The sequence below is a fragment of the Vigna unguiculata genome, chromosome 3 (genome assembly GCF_037176805.1).
Source record: "Vigna unguiculata cultivar grain cowpea cultivar isolate G323 ecotype 2 chromosome 3, ASM3717680v1, whole genome shotgun sequence".
In the NCBI taxonomy this organism is placed as follows: domain Eukaryota; kingdom Viridiplantae; phylum Streptophyta; class Magnoliopsida; order Fabales; family Fabaceae; genus Vigna; species Vigna unguiculata.
Genome location: NC_140794.1, coordinates 10,891,267 through 10,909,597, shown reverse-complemented (window position 1 = coordinate 10,909,597; position 18,331 = coordinate 10,891,267). Strand labels below are relative to the sequence as shown.

Here is an 18,331-nt window from a genome sequence, read left to right as displayed (position 1 = left end):
TATTTCAGGCCTGTTGTGTAATCCTGCACATGATTAGTTTCTGAACTAATGGATTAGCTGTGAAGTCTGGCACAAAGTGAGTGAAAATGTACTCACGATAATCGATTAGGTAATTTGCTAATCAAATTAGTGACAGCAAAAACCTTTGTATAAAAGCTGTTTTTGGAATCTGTTTTGGCGGGGGAGAAATTAGAAAGATCACGCAGTTTTCATCTGAGACAGAGCCGTCTGAGAGTCACAGAGTTTCTGAATATTCTGGAAGATCACTCAAGTGTAGATCCAAGAAGATTGAGAGTTGATACTACTATGAAGGGTCTTGCTTGAATCAAGGAGCATCTAGTCAAATCTGCACAGTATAGGTGTATTCGTTTCTTGTTTTGTTTTCTGTACTTTTGATTACAGTAGCTTCAGTGTTTGAAGTGTGGACCTAGGTGCAATTGTGTGGATGCATTGCTCCTAGGGGGAGTTCTTGATTGTTGAATCAAGTTCTTGGGTTTTGGGGGTTAGAATTACATAGGTGTGCTTGTAATTCTTGGAACCTTTCTGTTTAGTGGAATCCTCCTAAGTGTGTTACTTAGGAGAAGACTGGATGTAGATTCTTTTTGAATCGAACCAGTATAAATTGTGTGTCTTGCTTCCTTCTTCCCTCTCATAATCTTTCTTGATTGATTTAAACAGTCCATTAACCCAGAACTGCGAAATTGATTAATTGAGTTTTAAACCTTAAAGACTCCTTCAAGATTCACATTAAGTAAGTGAAAAACTCATTAATCAATTCAGATCCCTTTGTGGTTAAGAGTATTAGACAGAACTGTTTTTAACACAATTTAATCTGACCCAACCAAATAAGCTAAGTGGAATTTGAAAATTACTTTGGTAAAAATAATTACACATTTGACTTCAAAGTATTTATTTGTTTAGGATTTAAAAAAATCATAAATTACCAAAGTAGTAAATTTTTTGTGAAAAATTAACTCACTTTCTCTTTTTGATTTGTTAGGTCAAAGTAACACATTTAATAAATTATGTCAAATTTATATTAAATAAAAACTTCTTATCCAATTCAACTTCATTTCCAAGTAAGGTTATATTAGGCATCACAATGAATTTGATATGTTTGATATTTTAAAGTTTATCAATCATTCATGATCATATAATATTTTTTTCAATCACATTTCATTATTTCAATTTATTATTATTATTATTATTATTATTATTCTTATAAAATTAAATATAAATATTTTTATAAATTTATTATAAATATTTTTTATTTATTTTGTAGGTAATTTTATAATTTAAAAAATAGTTAAGTTTAAAATATAAAGTCAAATAAAAAATGGCTTTAAAGAATAAAATTGAAAAAAAAAATATAGAAAAAGAAAGGAAATCTATTTATATACATGATGTTATATCAAGAAAATATATGTTAATTAAAGGAAAAGAGTATTGTTACATTCAACTTGCATTCTTTAATCTTTGTTAAAGAGATAGAAATTAATATTTAATTGTTAAATTAAAAAATTTAACGTGATGAAATAAATTACTTATTTTAAATAAAATATCATTGTAATATTTGTCAACATATAAGTTTTAATCTTAAACTAAAGATCCGATCCAACAATTCAATTGATATTCGAACTAAAATCATGATTTAATTTTCAATTCAACCAGTAATATCATGATATATTAGTGCTTCGGGTATTTGAAACTTTTTAAGAGTAAAAATATTGAAGAAAAGTATGTGTGATAGATTATAGTAATTGATCTGATACATTTATTAATGAAAGATGATTAATGGTGGAATGAAGTTAACAATAGCACATGCAGTGAGCAGGAATGAAGCCATGACATTCACCACCGGGATGACCTTCTCTAGCACACTGAGCATTGCAGTTGTCACTCAGAAAGCATGGACCTTTGAAATACAATGAGGATATACATATCTGCCTCCGTCCTTATCCTTATACCCGTTGTAATACCTATCTATCATCGCATTATCCTTCGTCGTCGTTTAAATTATTAAAATATACTAATATTAATATTCATTTATATACTACACACTTCTATTTTTTTATACTACGTACTTTCTATTTTCTATTTTTTCTAATTGTTTGGCCGGTCATTAAAAGTATGTTCAAATGATGCATATCAATTAAATATTTCTTATGTCTCAAATTTGAATATATGTCATCTTTTTTTAATATTTTTGTTTATTGTATATTTTCTTTTTACATGAAAATATTTACTATTGTCAATTTAAGTGTTTAATAGCATAAACCTTTAATATAAAAAATGTATATTTCTTATTCTATTAATTCTTCTTTTGTCTCGCTAAAATAATTTTTATTATCTTTCAATCATTTGATTAGGTTTATAGTTGAAAAGTTTTCTTAGACCTTTAAGATATCTTATCATATCCATATTTATACATTTATTTTTCTTTGTGCGATTTTATTCAATGGTTTATCAAATGTTTTTCATTTGACCATTTTCTATTTATTGTTTATTTGTATCATGTAGAACATTGTTTTGATATTTTTTATATAATTATTTTAATTTTCTAATTCATTATCATACATGTAAGTTTATCTCTATAATTGTAAATAAAATTTATTTATTATAATATAAAAATTTAATGTAATTGCCATGAATCTTTTTAATCATCATTAGATATATATTGAAGTTCAAAGGATGAAAGATCTATGTTAAATTTCAATTATTATTAATTTAATCTTTATTTTTTGTGTGATTTTGATCAAATGATATATTATAACTTTCATAAGTATAAAAAAAAGATATTTCATTCGCAATTAAAAAATTGGAAGTAAACAAACATTTAAAACATTTTTTAATTTAAATATTTATTTTCCTTTTATTTTTTTAATATTTTGAAAATTTTATCAACTAGGTTTTATTTATGTTTGTAAATGTAATAAATATTTTTTATTTTTATGAAATTTTATTTGATATTCTAATTTAAAATGTATACAATTATAATTTTTTTCTAAATATTTGATACTAAAGAAACAAGAGTACTCTGCTTTTAATATTGAATATTTGATAATATTATGTTTCTTTTAACATAATTATTTAGTATTTCATAAAAATTAATTAATTGATATTGAAACTGAAAAAAAAGAAAGCAGAATACGAGTAGATACAGGTACCATACAAGTATATAGCCATTATTCATAAAAATATTTCTTTTCGTTAGTAAAATTAGACAATAAATTCATTGGTAATACAAATTTAAAATACTGACAAAAGTTTTCGTTGATAATCCGTAAATGAATCACTCTTTTAAATTTTGTTTTAATTAATTAATTTAATTATTAAATTTGATTCATAAAAAAAATTAATTATAAAAAACATTTATCTCAAAGTTTCTTTTATATTATTGAATTTTATCATAATTAATTAACAATATTGTTTTATTATTTTAACTTTTGTATTAATTAATTAATTCATCAATTTAAATTTTATTGATAAAAATAGTTATAATTATAAAAAAATATGTATTTTAAAAAAATTTCGTCATTAACCATTAACCATTGATATTTTTAAAAAAAATTTGTGTTAAAGAATTAATTAATTTATTTAAATTTTATTCATAAAAAAATTTAATTATAGAAAACATTTATCTATTTTTTTTATAGTATATGATTTTTTTTACCATTAATTAATGATACTTTTTTGATTTTTTTTAACTTTTATATTAATTAATTAATTCATCCATCTATTTTTTTTATTAAAATACTGTTAATTATAGAGAAATATTTATTTTAACTTTTTTCACCATTTATTATTGATATTGTTTTTTAAATATTTATCTTCATTAATTAATTATTTAAATTGTATTCATAAAAAAATTAATTACAGAAAACATTTATCTAAAATTTCTTTCTTTTATGGTATAGGATTTTTTTTGCCATTATTAGTTGATCTTTATTATTCTTTTAACTGTTGTGTTAATTAATTAATTTATCCATTTAAATTTTATTGATTAAAATAATTTTAATTATAGAGAAATATTTATTTTAATTTGTTTTCTTTTATTTTTTTCACCATTAACTATACATATATTTTTTAAATTTTGTGTTAATTAATTAATTATTTCAGTTAAATTTTATTCCTAAAAAACTTTAATTATGGAAAACAGTTATCTCAATTTTTTTTGTTCTTCTATAAAAAATTTAATTATAGAAAACAGTTATCTCAAATTTTCTTTCTTTATAGTGTAGGATTTTTGTCACCATTAATTAATGATATTTTTTTATTCTTTTAACTTATTGTGTTAATTAATTAATTCATCCATTTGAATTGAATTTATATAAATAGTTTTAATTCTAGAGACATATTTATTTTAATTAATTTATCTGTTATTTTTTTACTGTTAACTATTGATATTTTTTAAAATAATTTTGTGTTAATTAATTAATTAATTCAGTTAAATTTTATTCATAAAAAAAAAATTAATTATAGAAAACAGTTATCTCAAATCTTCTTTTTTTTATAGGGTAGGATTTTTTTTACCGTTAATTAATTATTCTTTTAATCTAAATTTCCTTTTTTTATTATAAGATTGTTATATCATTAATTATTGATATTTCATCGTTATTTTATTTTATTTTAATTAATTAACTAATTTATTTATAGTTTTTTTATAAAACTAATTTTAATTATAGAAAATTATTTATTCTAAATTTCCTTTCTTTTTAATAGTGTAAATTTTTTTTATCATTAATTAATAATATTTTATTACTCTTTTAATTTTTGTGTTAATTAATCATTTAATTTATTTAAATTTATTGATGACAATAATTTTAATTATAGAAAAATATTCATTCTAAATTTTCTTTCTTAATTGTAATGTAAGATTTTTTTTCATCATTAACTATAAATATTGATATTTTATTACTGTTTTACATTAAATCTTTAATCTTTAGTTACGATTTTTTTATATATTATGTTTCATTAAATATACAAAAGGCTAAAAGTATAATTTTTAATTGGTTGACACACAATTTTTGTTTTGATACCTCGACTAAACGACTTTAATTCTTGAATACACTGTCACCATATGCAAAGCAATAAGTTATTGAATTTTATTGTCGAACCAAAATTGTAAAAAATATATGTAGTTGAGATACTGACTTCATAACTTAAAAGGTTGGACCTTGAAAATTATAGAATAAATAAAGCCAAGACAATTTAATCTGACCCAACAAACCAAATAAGTTAAGTTGAATTTCAAAATTACTTGGTAAAAATAATTACATATTTGACTTGAAAGTATTAATTTTTTTAGATTTCAAAAAAGGATACATAAATTACCCAAGTAGTAAATTTTTTGTGCAAAATTAACTCACTTTCCCTTTCTCTTTTTGATTTGTTAGGTAAAATAACACATTTCATAAATTATATTAAATAAAAACTGCTTACCCAATCCAACTTGATTTCCAAATAAGATTATATCAGACATTAATATAAAGTTTGACATCTCAAATATGTTGACACTCCAAAATTTATTAATAATTTATTATCATATAAAAATTTTATTCAATCTCATTGTATTTTGTCAAATATTATTATTATTATTATTATTGTAAAATTAAATATAAATAGTTTTAATACTTTATTATAAATATTTTTAATTTGTAGATAATTCTATAATTAACAAATAGTTAAGTTTAAAAAAATGTCAAATAAAAAATGGTTAAATTTTAAAAAGTACCACTTAAAGATTAAACTTGATAAAATAATTATTTTAATTTAAAAAAGGTATTTAAAGAATAAAATTAAAAAAAAATTATAGAAAAATCTATTTATATACATGATGTTATATAAAGGAAATAGATGTTATATAAAAGAAAGGAGTATTGTTAGATTCAACTTGCATTCTTTGATCTTTGTGATGGAAACATTCCTAATTAATTCATCCATAATCCCATGCAATAATCATTCTACGAGGGATTAGAGAGATTTATAGGAAGTTAAATGGCGAGGAAACTATTTTGTGTCACTCATATCCCTAGCTTATTCGTAACAAATTTTATTTCTATCTAATCCTTAACTGTTTCAAATTTTATCCCTAGTTAATCTTTAACTATATCAAATTTTATCCTTAGCTAATTCCTAATTCATCTTTAGAAAACTTTTTCTCTAGCTAATACTTAGTTAATTCCTAACAAATTTTTTCCTAATTAATTCCTAGTTACTCGCTACCTAATTTTATCCTTAATTAATCTTTAGTTGATTTATATCAAATTTTATCCATAACTGATATGTAGCAATGTTTTTCCCTTACTATCCCTAATTCATCTCTAGTTAATTCTTAATTGATCATTAGCAAATTTTTTTCCTAACTTATCCTTAGCCATTTGTTTCCATAACTAATCCTTAGTTGATCCTTAAAAAATTATATCTCTAGTTGATCTGTAACAAATTTTTTCTCTTGCTAGTTTCTAACTTATCTCTAACAAATTTTTCCCATAACTAATCACTAACCGATCCCTAACATTTTTTTCCTTTACTAATCCCTAGTTGATCTAACTATTTTTATCCATAATTATTTTGTATCTTATAAAATGCATTTAAATAAATATAATGATGAATAAAAAATATAACTTATATTTTTAAAAAATATGTGAAATTTTATTATATTCAAATACTCGAAGTCATATAGATAATAAAAAGATAAATTTTTAACATTACAATTGTGTAGAAAACTCCTAATAAACTCGATTTTCCATTGATCTTTGCATTGAAGACTCCACATCACGCATGCCGTAAATGTTGTTATATAGAAGCAAAGAGAACGTTCATTGCAAAATCAATTGCGGTCTTAATGACATATATTGGTAAATTTATACCCGCAAATTTGCTCTTCGTAACAGTTTGTAAACTCAGGTTACAACAACCACTAAGCTACAAAATTACAAGTTCTAATTATAATATCCCATTTAATTAATAAATATAATTAAAGAAAGCATTACATTGATTAATAAAAGAAAAGTAGCTCCGGAGTTTAAACCCTACCCCTTACAAGTATCCAAGGAAGTTCAAACATAAAAAGCACACCACGATGCCAAACAGGTACAAAGGTAAACGACAATAGTTGATGATACACCCAAAAGCTAAAACAGAACATGGGTCGTGGCCCTAAAGGAAAGCCCAAATAAAAGAACTCCAATGGATAGACTATGCAGCGGAATCATCCCTCCTCTTCTGTTGACCACGAGGACCTCTCGCATCTGCTCCCATCAATAAATTGATGATCGTCGCAAAGGTAAAAGAACAACATACAAAGCAATCAAACAAACAAAGGGTAAGTTAGAGCCAAAAAAATTTTTCTCATGCAATTAAATATGCCTTCATAGTCCAATATACATATATCATCCAAGCATGTTATGACCTTTCAATCAATACACTGAGACTCGACTCGACTCATCCGGATACATATAACCTGGTCGGATTCAGCGGATGCTTGCACTTGTGGTGGATATCTCTGCTCACCCCGAGCTATGTGTTACAAGTGTTACAATAAATCAATTCCCTTACACACAAGGTTAATCCTTAATGAGTTTCAGGCCTCCTGCTACTCTCACCACAAGAGTCAGTCCGCTCTAAGTGAGACTAACTGACTCCTTAGAGTGTTAGGATGCAATCCTTACATTGAATCCTTACCAAGTTATATAGATGGGGCACCACCATGGACACCCACTAACAGGGGCCATGGAATTACGTCCCGACCACTGAAGCACGACCCTGAAATCCCACCTAGAGATTTCAAGGAATTATGCACTGACCATGGACCAATTATAATCAAACCAGTAATATTTAACATGCACAAGTGTATATATATCATGTCAACCTTTACAATCCGTCCTCACTTATATTTCATATCGAATCCATTCCACTCATCCTTCACAAATCACAATGTAGAAGTGTATTCCTACCGACACCATGCCACAATCATTAATCCACCTCCACTCATGTCTCATGCCAAATCTATACTAAACCCATCATTTTAATTCCATGAATCACCCCATACAAATATAATGCTCACCTCATGTTAAAACTCATGAATCATAATCCCATCTTATTCATACAAGGTCACTCAATTTATATAGTTCATACTCAAGGTAAAGTATGCCAAGCCAAACATACAATTAAGGGCCCAAAAACATGAAAGGTACAGTTATATAAAGAAGTCTCGTGCCAGTCTCGCTCAAGCCACAGGGTCTCGCTTAGGCGAGACTGTCATCAGGGAAACCCTGTGAGACTCGCAGATTCTCGCTTCCCGAGCCGCTACTCACCTGGGTGAGCATATCCCTCGCCCAAAAAGAGCTTCCTCGCCTGAGCTACGCCTACAACACATACCTCAAACCTCCACGCGTCCTCGCTTAGGCGAGCCTCTCTCGCCAGGGCGAGATAGTGTCTCGCTCAAACGAAAGCTCTCCGCCTGAGAGAGAGCTCAAGCGCGAGTTTGCGCCTGTTTCTGCAAGTCTCGCCTGGGCGAGGCCTGGTCGCTTGGGCGAGAACGTCGAGTCTCGCCACTGTTCATCCTGCACAGCCATCCAAACACACTCCAAACAGCAGCATACATCCATTTAATATTTCACAATGGCACCACAAACATACAAAGCATAAAAACAGAGGCAAAATGTGCAAGAAACAGACTTTAACAAAGATCCCTAGCTTCCTTTACCTAGAAAAGGGCTAATATCGGGCTTCGACTCTTAAACCAACGGGACCGACAGCTCCAAGAGCAGATCTAAGAACTGAAACCAGTAGCACAGAACAGGAACGAGGTTACTAAAATGGACCTCTAGTGGAGAAATACCAAAAAGAACTTTGAAAGGAACCAGTAGGGGTTGGGGTTTACCTTACGTGAAGACGAGCTGAGCTTAGAGCTAGCTTGACCAAGATTGGGGCTAAACCCTAGCAGAGCCTCTGTGGGGGAAAAGGAGAGTGTGAGAGCATTGTTTCTGCAAGAATGACAGAAGTGAGAGGGGTTTGGCTGCCTTATGGGCCTTGGACACCTATGGGCTAGCCCTTAGACCCATTAGATTAGGGACAACCCTCTAAAAATTAGGACAGAATAAAAGAGGGTTTTACATTCTCCCCAACAACAAAATTTTTCGTCCTCGAAAATTCACCAATGGGATAGGAAGAAAAACTACGTTTTCCTCACACCCTACGACAACCACCACCTAGACATGACAATTTTGATGACTCCAACACCTATAGCCATTGAAAACTTTGCCTTTATGTTATGCGATATATGTTCAATAATGTAGATTGGGTTATTCACTACGCTCGAACTAACTTTCAACTTGGTGTTGGTATCGCGCAACGAAATGTTTATGCGTTTGGACAAAAACCAAGAGGGGAGGGTGAATTGGTTTTAAGTAATAAAATTAGTACTTTAAAATTTTTCCAAAATTTATCGATTAAATCAAATATTAATTTTATCAAACACAATAATAGATGAAATAAAGAGATAGAGAAGAAGATTGAACACAAGTATTTATGCTGGTTCGGATCAAAAAAGACCCTACTTGTTAATCTCTCAAAAACGAGATTAACTAAATCACTAACAAATAACAGATTTACAATTAGATAGTAAAAGAGTAAGGAAAGAAAACACCTCTCTTGAACACACAAGAGATGAACACCTTTCTCTGAATCACACAGAGAACCTTGACCTTAGCTTTCCTAGCAACAACAGCAACACTCAATCTCCTAGAACACCTCTCAGGAAAAGTTATCGCTCTACCCACACTAGGTTTTTCAAAGCTTCTTTTGAGAACACTCAGAGAACTCTTTTGCAGTCACAGCACTAGCACTCTAGTTTCTCAAAAAGGTAAGTGAGAAGTAACTCTGAGGTTCCTTAAATATGGGTTCCAGAAATTAGGTCAAAAAGCTGAATAGTCACGCCCAACTGACCAGGATAATCGATTATCACTAGTGATAATCGATTATTCCAGTGTGTTTTATGAAAAACAAACTTTTGAACAGATAATCGATTATCAGAGGTGATAATCGATTATTCCAGTGCTTTCTTGAAAAAAAAATGGTTCAGCTCAGGATAATCGATTATCCTAAGTGATAATCGATTATCACTTTGATTTTTTGAGAAATACCAGAATTTCCTTGTACAATATTGATTCTAACTATTCTAATTACACTTTACAACGCATGTTCTTCATATTGACTTCCAGATGGCTTTCAGGCTTCTTTTATCATCATCAAAATCTTGCTTCAGCATTTAGACTTGTATTGCTTTTGCCAACACTTGGGACCTTAACATTGGAATGCTCCTTCATGCTTGTCCAACTAACTTGTATCTGATATACTAATCCATCCACTATATGCTCTCCACTACCTCTTGTAGGTGTTTATCAAGGTCTCATATCACTTCCCGTCACTTTGTCCACTCCTTTATGCATCACTCCACTGACTTGATAACGATTGAGTTTTGGCCTAGTGTCTCACCATCAACACTCTTGACCACTTTTATGCATAACGACACTCATACATCTAGCCTTCTTTACTGACTTCACTCAATGGTAACAAGTCCACAACCAAGTCATTCAATTTCCAAATTAAACTTTTCCTTGTCACAACCACCGAATTCATTTCGGCATCTCACCTTCATTTCTGATTTACTAACTCATAATCATCCTTCCTCAAAAGCCTTAGAACCATGTCTTTTCTTGACTGGAAATTTCTCGTGTGATTCATGCCTATCAATTCTAAGATACTTCTCAAACTAAGATATTTTTTTTTGAATTGCTTTTTTCCCAACTTTGTTGAGAAATTCACTCATTCTAGTCAGATAACTAGACCAATGAAATCTTTTCACATCTTCTCCTCCTAACTCAAACACCAACTCCTCCTAAGTTAGTTCTAGTCAAATGACTATAAGACATATCTTGCACATTATGTTGGAGGAAACTTCGTAAACATGCATTAATCGAACAAGCTCAAATATTTAATAAACAAAATGATCGTTTTCTCTTTTTAATTCTTAATTAAATTTTTCAATTAAATTTCTTTTAAATTTTTTATTATTTTTATAAACTTTATTTCACTTATTTTTTACCTTTTTAATATTATTTTTATATTTATTATTATTTTTTATTTTTAAAAAAGTATTTTATTTGTTCAATCGAGTGTTAACAACTGCATAACAAATAATCTTATATAAAAAACTTCTAAAAGTATTTCATGCAAAAAAAAAAATTATAAACATTTCCTTTAAAATATACTTCTAGTAATATATTTTCTGGGGAAAAATATCCATAAGAAAACTGCATATAAAAATACTATATATATTTCCTGCCAATTTAAATTATAATGTTTATTTTGCAAAAATATTTTCCAAAAAAAAAATATACATGAAAAACCTGCAACTTTTCTTGCATTTTTTTAATTTGATAAATAAAATAAAATAAATAAATAATTAGTAAAATTACAGTAAAACTGTCAAGAATTTTCTACAAAATACTTTTGCAAAATTATTTGTAATAATTTTCTGCAAATTAATATTTATAACAAAATTTGAAGGTGTTTCTTAGGCAACTTTTTCGGTAAAATTGGTAGGAAATATACAATTTTTTAGTAGTGCAATTAGATTTAAATTAGCTACAAAACTTTTTACATTTGCTTTAAATGTAAAATAGTGAAATGATTTATTCCAATACGGATACTTATCCATGTCTCACTTTATCATAATCAGTGATAGAAATCCCATAAATAGTAAACATATTCTACGTTATTATTTTTTGTCGTCAAATATTAATCGTTAGTTTTTTTTGTTAATAAAACAAATTGAATTCACAGCCTCTTTTATCTCTTTCAACCAATTTTATATATCTTCTAAACATTAGCAGAGAAAGAACCTATAATCTCTCTTACTTCCTTCCAACTCTTGGCACAACTTCTACTATCAAAAATTAAGATCAGAAAATTAGAAAGAGAGACAAATTATTAATAGCAAAAATGTATTCCATTAAGGAAAAGTATGTGTGATAGGTTATACTAATTGATCCGATACATTTATTAATGAAACATTATTAATGATCGAATTAAATTAACAGATGCACATGCAGCGACGAGGGATGAAGCCTTGACATTCGCCACCGGGATGACCTTCGCTGGTGCACTGACCATTGCAGTTGTCACTCTGAAAGCATGGACCTTTGAAATGAGCACTTGGTTTATAACAATCTGCCTCTGCTATCTTCACACCCACATCTGATTCATTTCTCATTTCACATCATTTCGTTAACACAATATTATTATTATAATTACTTACACTATTAATCATATCATAATACATATGTATATGCATCTTACCAGCACTTAAGACAAGGACGAAAAAAAACATAATCGCTAGGGTTTTGGTCTCCATTGCACGCAAATTGTTGATGCTCTCGCTAATTCAGAGTTCAGAGTGATGAAATGCTTATCTTTCTCTTTCTATTTCTCTTTGTTTTGTGGCTATTTCTTTCACGCTACTTCTTTATATAATACGAGAGTTTGACTCATGCAAAGATTGTTTAATGCAACAAACATATCTTTTTGACAAATTTTGTTGACAAAGTTGACAAACTTACTAAATAGAATAATTTTTTACTTTTGCATGGAAGTTACAAAAATAAAATAATAAAGTTTTAACATTTTTTTATCTAAAATAATTGTTTGTTAAAGTTCGTCAAATAAAACTCATTACCCTTAATGCAATGGTCCCACGTATGTTAGGAAGGTTAAGTGATCAAACATGTAACTGTAATATGAGTCTGTTCCACATTAACGTATAATATGTTCTTAATGTTCTTAATTGATACTATAAAAAAAATAATAAGTTATGTTTGTGATTGATGGTTGACATTATTTGGTATAAATTCAAATAACTTTACTCCTTCGGTTTCTATTTAAATGTAATATTTTTAAGTCAAGTATTATTCATTGTCACCAAAGAATTATCATGGTGCTTAATTAAGTTTATTTATTGATTAAATGTCATTTATGATTTATGATGATTTTTAAAAAATTAAAGACTATTGATAATTAAATGTAATTTACGTTTTTTAATAAATTTTAAATTAAACGTTTTTTAGTAATTAAATTGATTCCTTTGAAGCCAAAACCTTGGTATGTAATTGATTGTTAAACTCGTCCATGTAAGAATAGTCCGAACTCATCCCTGTTTTGATGGTGAATTCTCGCATTGACTGAGTATAAATATGGGAATGGAGAATACCCAACTTTTTTAATAGGGTATGGGATGCAGATGGGGATGTACATATTTCTTCCGTCTCCATCCCTGTACCTGCCATAATACCCATTTCCGCACTAAACCCATCCCCATTAAAATATTTATAGTGTATTAAGTAACCTTATATTAATACTCATCTATATACTATACTACACACTTTCTATTTTTATACTACACACTTCCTATCTTTTTTCTTTTCTTTTTTAATTGTTTGTCTTGTTATAAAATTTATTCACACCTCCCATATATTTTTTCTTCTCACCACAACATTTATGCAGTTATGTTTAATTAATGTATGTCAATTAAATATTTTTTATGTCTTACATTTAAATATTTATACTTTTTTTAATATTTTTATTTATTGTATATTTTCTTTTTACATGAGAATATTTAACACTATCAAGTGAAGTGTTCAATAGCATAAATCTTTAATATAAAAAATTTATCTTCTTTATTCTATTATTATTAATTTTTGTTTCATTTGAACAACTTTTTTGTCTTGTTAAAAATGATTTTCGTTACATCTCAATCATTCGACTAGGTTCATAGTTGAAAAGTTTTCTTAAAGCTCTAACATATTTTTCGTCTTATCATACCCTTAATTATACATTTATTTTTCCTTGTGCGATTTCATTCAATAATTTATCAAATATTTTTCATTTGATCATTTTTTAATATTTTTATTTATTGTTTATTTTTATCAAGTAGAATACTGTTTTTATATTTTTATATAATTATTTATATTTCTAACTCATTATCATACTTGTAATTTTATATATATACTTGTATAAACAAATTTTATTTATTATAATGTAATAATTTAATGTAATTGCCATGAATCATTTTAATCACCATTTGATATATATTGAAAATTCAAAAAATAAAAGATCTATGTTAAATTTCAATTATTATTAATTTAATCTTTGTTCTTTGTGTGATTTTAATCAAATGATGTATTATTCATTAACATTTAAAACATTGAAGTAAACAAACATTTAAAACATTTCTTAATTTGAATATTTGTTTTCCATTTTTTCTAATATTTTGAAAATTTTATCTACGAGATTTTATTTGTGTTTGCAAATTTAATAATGTTTTTTTATTATTATGAAATTAATTTGATATTCCAATTACAAATGTATACAATTATAATTTCTTTCTAAATATTTGATATTGAAGAAACAAGAATACTCTCCTTTTAATATTGAATATTGGATAATATTATGTTTTCTTTAACATAATCTTTTACCATTTCATAGAAATTAATTGATATTGAAATAGTAAGAAAGTGAGTACGGGTACGGGTACGAGTATATACTTATTATTCGGTGGAAGATGAAGATGGGTCAAAATTTTGATACCCTTTTGGTTTGAGTATAGGGATGAGGATGAATTTTTTCTTTGGTGATGAGTATAGGATAGCGAAACTCATCCCCACCTACCCTGTTGCCATTCCAATGGTGATCAATTTATAAATTAATTTCTTTAGTAGCCAAAATCTTGGTATTATAATTTTATATTCATGATAATGACTATTTTAATAACCAGTAATTTTAGTAAAAATGTATTCCATTAAGGAAAGTATGTATGATAGATTAATACTAATTGATCCGATACATTTATTAATGAAATGATTAGTGATCGAATTAAATCAACATATGCACTTGCAAGGACGAGGGATGAAGCCTCGACATTCGCCACCGGGATGACCTTCGCTGATACACTGAACATTGCAGTCTTCATCGTGAAAGCATGGACCTTTGAAATGAGCACTAAGTACATAACAATCTCCCTCCGCTATCTTCACACCCACATCTGATTCATTTCACATCATTTCATTAACACAATATTATTATTATAATTAGTTACACTATTAATCATAATACATATGAATATGCATCTTACCAGCACTTAAGACAAGGACGAAAAAACACATAATTGCTAGGGTTTTGGTCTCCATTGCACGCAAATTGTTGATGCTCTCGCTAATTCAAAGTTCAGAGTGATGAAATGCTTATCTTTCTCTTTCTATTTCTCTTTGTTTTGTATCTATTTCTTTCAAGCTACTTCTTTATATAATGCAACAAACATATCTTTTTGGCAAATTTTGTTGACAAAGTTGACAAACTTACTAAATAGAATAATTTTTTACTTTTGTATGGAAGTTAAAAAATAAAGTAATAAAGTTTTAACATTTTTTTTATCTAATATAATTGTTTGTTAAAGTTTGTCAAATAAAACTCATAACCCTTAATGCAATGGTCCCACGTATGTTAGGAAGGTTAAGTGATCAAACATGTAACTATCATATGAGAGAGAAAATTCTTCTGTTCCACATTAACGTATAATATGTTCTTAATTGATACTATAAAAAAAGTAATAAGTTATGTTTGTGATTGATGGTTGATATTATTTGGTATAAATTAAAATAACTTCACTCCTTCGGTTTCTATTTAAATGTAATATTTTTAAGTAAAGTATTATTCATTGTCACCAAAGAATTATCATGGTGTTTAATTAAGTTTTGGAATAAGGAATAATAAATGTGCTTTAAAATCATCATTTTTATATTGAAAACTGAAATAATTAAATATAGTAATTAAAATAGTATAAATACACATAATAAATTTTATAAAGATAAAAGTATCTTTTTAAATTTTTAGACAATAACTTATTGTTACCAAACAAGGACTTTGGAATTTTTAAGGTATCTACTAAAACGAAAAAAAATTCAATTAAATCTCAAATTGAGACTTTAATTGTTCTTTTTGTTGTACCATTTTTAGATGTTTAACACTAATTTGTTTGTTGGTTTTTCTGTTAATTTATACTTTCTTATGTTTTTTTTTTTTAATTTTTAGATGTTTAACACTATTTTTTTGTTGATTTTTCTGTTAATTTAAACATTCTTATATTTAATTTTTAGCAATATTAAAATATAGTTATTTTATTATTTAATTAGTTTTTAACTTTTATTTGTGAACATTAAATAAAATATTAAATACACATGTACAATATTTATGGGCATTTTTGTTTTTTAAATAAAATAAAGTTGCATTAATGATTTTTAGGTTAGATTTTATTTAATATTACACTTATCTTTATATTTTTGTAGGATCCAATGTATATTAATTATCGTTAACTAGTGCCTTAGGGCACTTGTTAGCAAGACCCTTAAGTTTTATTTATTAATTAAATGTCATTTATGATTTATGATGATTTTTTTAAAATTAAAGACTATTGATAATTAAATGTAATTTACGTTTTTTAATAAATTTTAAATTAAACGTTTTTTAGTAATTAAATGTCACTTAATATTTGTGATAATTTTTAAATTTAAAATTATTTATTTATTAAATGCACTTAATATTTATGATGATTTTAAAATTACACTATAGTAAAACACTTAAATAATAACTAATTCTAGTGACGACAAAAAATTCTTAATTATTGTAGTAACCAATTTAGATACAATTCTACAAAATAACAAATTATTGGTTATTAACATAGTCATTATTATTTGAATAAAAAAATAATAATTGATTGCTAATATGATTGCTTTGGTAGCCAAAATTTTGGTAGGTAATATTTAGTGACTAGAGATGACAAATAAACTCGTCCCCTTAAGTATAGCCTGATATGTTTCATCTCCGATATAATTTTTTCTTCACATCACAATATTTATGCACTTATGATGTTCAATTAATGTATATCAATTAAATATTTTTTATGTCTCACATTTGAATATTTATATATTTTTTAATATTTTTATTTATTGTATATTTTCTTTTTACATAAGAATATTTAACACGATCAAGTTAAGTGTTCCTCTAACATATTTTTTATCTTATCGTACCCTTAATTATACATTTGTTTTCCCTTGTGCGATTTCATTCAATGGTCTATCTAATGTTTTTCATTTGATCATTTTTTAATATTTTTATTTATTGTTTATTTTTATCAAGTAGAATACTGTTTTGATATTTTTATATAGTTATTTCTATTTTCTAGCTCGTTATCATATGTGTAATTTTATATCTATACTTGTATAAATAAATTCTATTTATTATAATACAACAATTTAATGTAATTGTCATGAATCATTTTAATCAGCCTTCCATATATATTGAAAGTTCAAAAGATAAAAGATCTATGTTAAATTTCAATTATTATTAATTTAATATTTATTCTTTGTGTGATTATGATAAAATGATGTATTATTCATTAGCATTTAAAACATTGAAGTAAACAAACATTTAAAACATTTTTTAATTTGAATATTTGTTTTCCATTTCTTTAATATTTTGAAAATTTTATCTACGAGATTTTATTTGTGTTTGCAAATTTAATAATGTTTTTGATTATTATGAAATTAATTTGATATTCCAATTAGAAAATTATACAATTATAATTTCTTTCTAAATTTTTGACATTGAAGAAACAAGAATACTCTCCTTTTAATATTGAATATTAGGTAATATTATGTTTTCTTTAGCATAATCTTTTACTATTTCATAGAAATTAATTGATATTGAAATAGTAAGAAAGCGGGTACGGGTACGGATATGTGTATGCACCTATTATCCGGTGGGGGATGGGGATGGGTTAAAATTTTGATATTCGTTGGGTTTGAGTATAGGGATGATGATGGATTTTTTCTTTGAGAATGGATATGGGATAGCGAAACTCATCCCCACCCCACCCTGTTGCCATCCCAATGGTGACTAATTTATAAATTAATTTCTTTGGTAGCCAAAATCTTGATAACAAAATTTTATACGCCAATTTAGAGACCAAATTATAATTTTGTATTCATGATAGTAACTATTTTAATAACCAATAATTTTAAATTTTGTAAATTAATATCTAAACTGGTCATTATAGTGACTAACAAGTTATTGTCATTAAAATTTGTTGTTAATGAATTATTTTCTTGTAATGTTAAATGTTAATTATTAATCAAATTTAAAATTTACTAATATATATATATATATATATATATATATATATATATATATATCTACAATTGACACATTCTAGATA

General features: G+C 26.5%; 2 long non-coding RNA genes across 2 annotated transcripts; both read right to left on the bottom strand.

Moving 5' to 3' along the window:
- Positions 1-11,994: 11,994 nt before the first annotated feature.
- On the bottom strand, positions 11,995-12,570 carry LOC146887465 (uncharacterized). Its single transcript, XR_014993395.1, has 2 exons — positions 12,367-12,570; positions 11,995-12,264 (listed from the first exon to the last, which is right to left on the bottom strand). It is a non-coding gene; the product is annotated as an uncharacterized LOC146887465 (long non-coding RNA).
- A 2,289-nt stretch (positions 12,571-14,859) lies between these two features.
- On the bottom strand, positions 14,860-15,371 carry LOC146887464 (uncharacterized). The gene is made up of 2 exons (XR_014993374.1): positions 15,194-15,371; positions 14,860-15,103 (listed from the first exon to the last, which is right to left on the bottom strand). It is a non-coding gene; the product is annotated as an uncharacterized LOC146887464 (long non-coding RNA).
- Between the last annotated feature and the right edge of the window lie 2,960 nt (positions 15,372-18,331).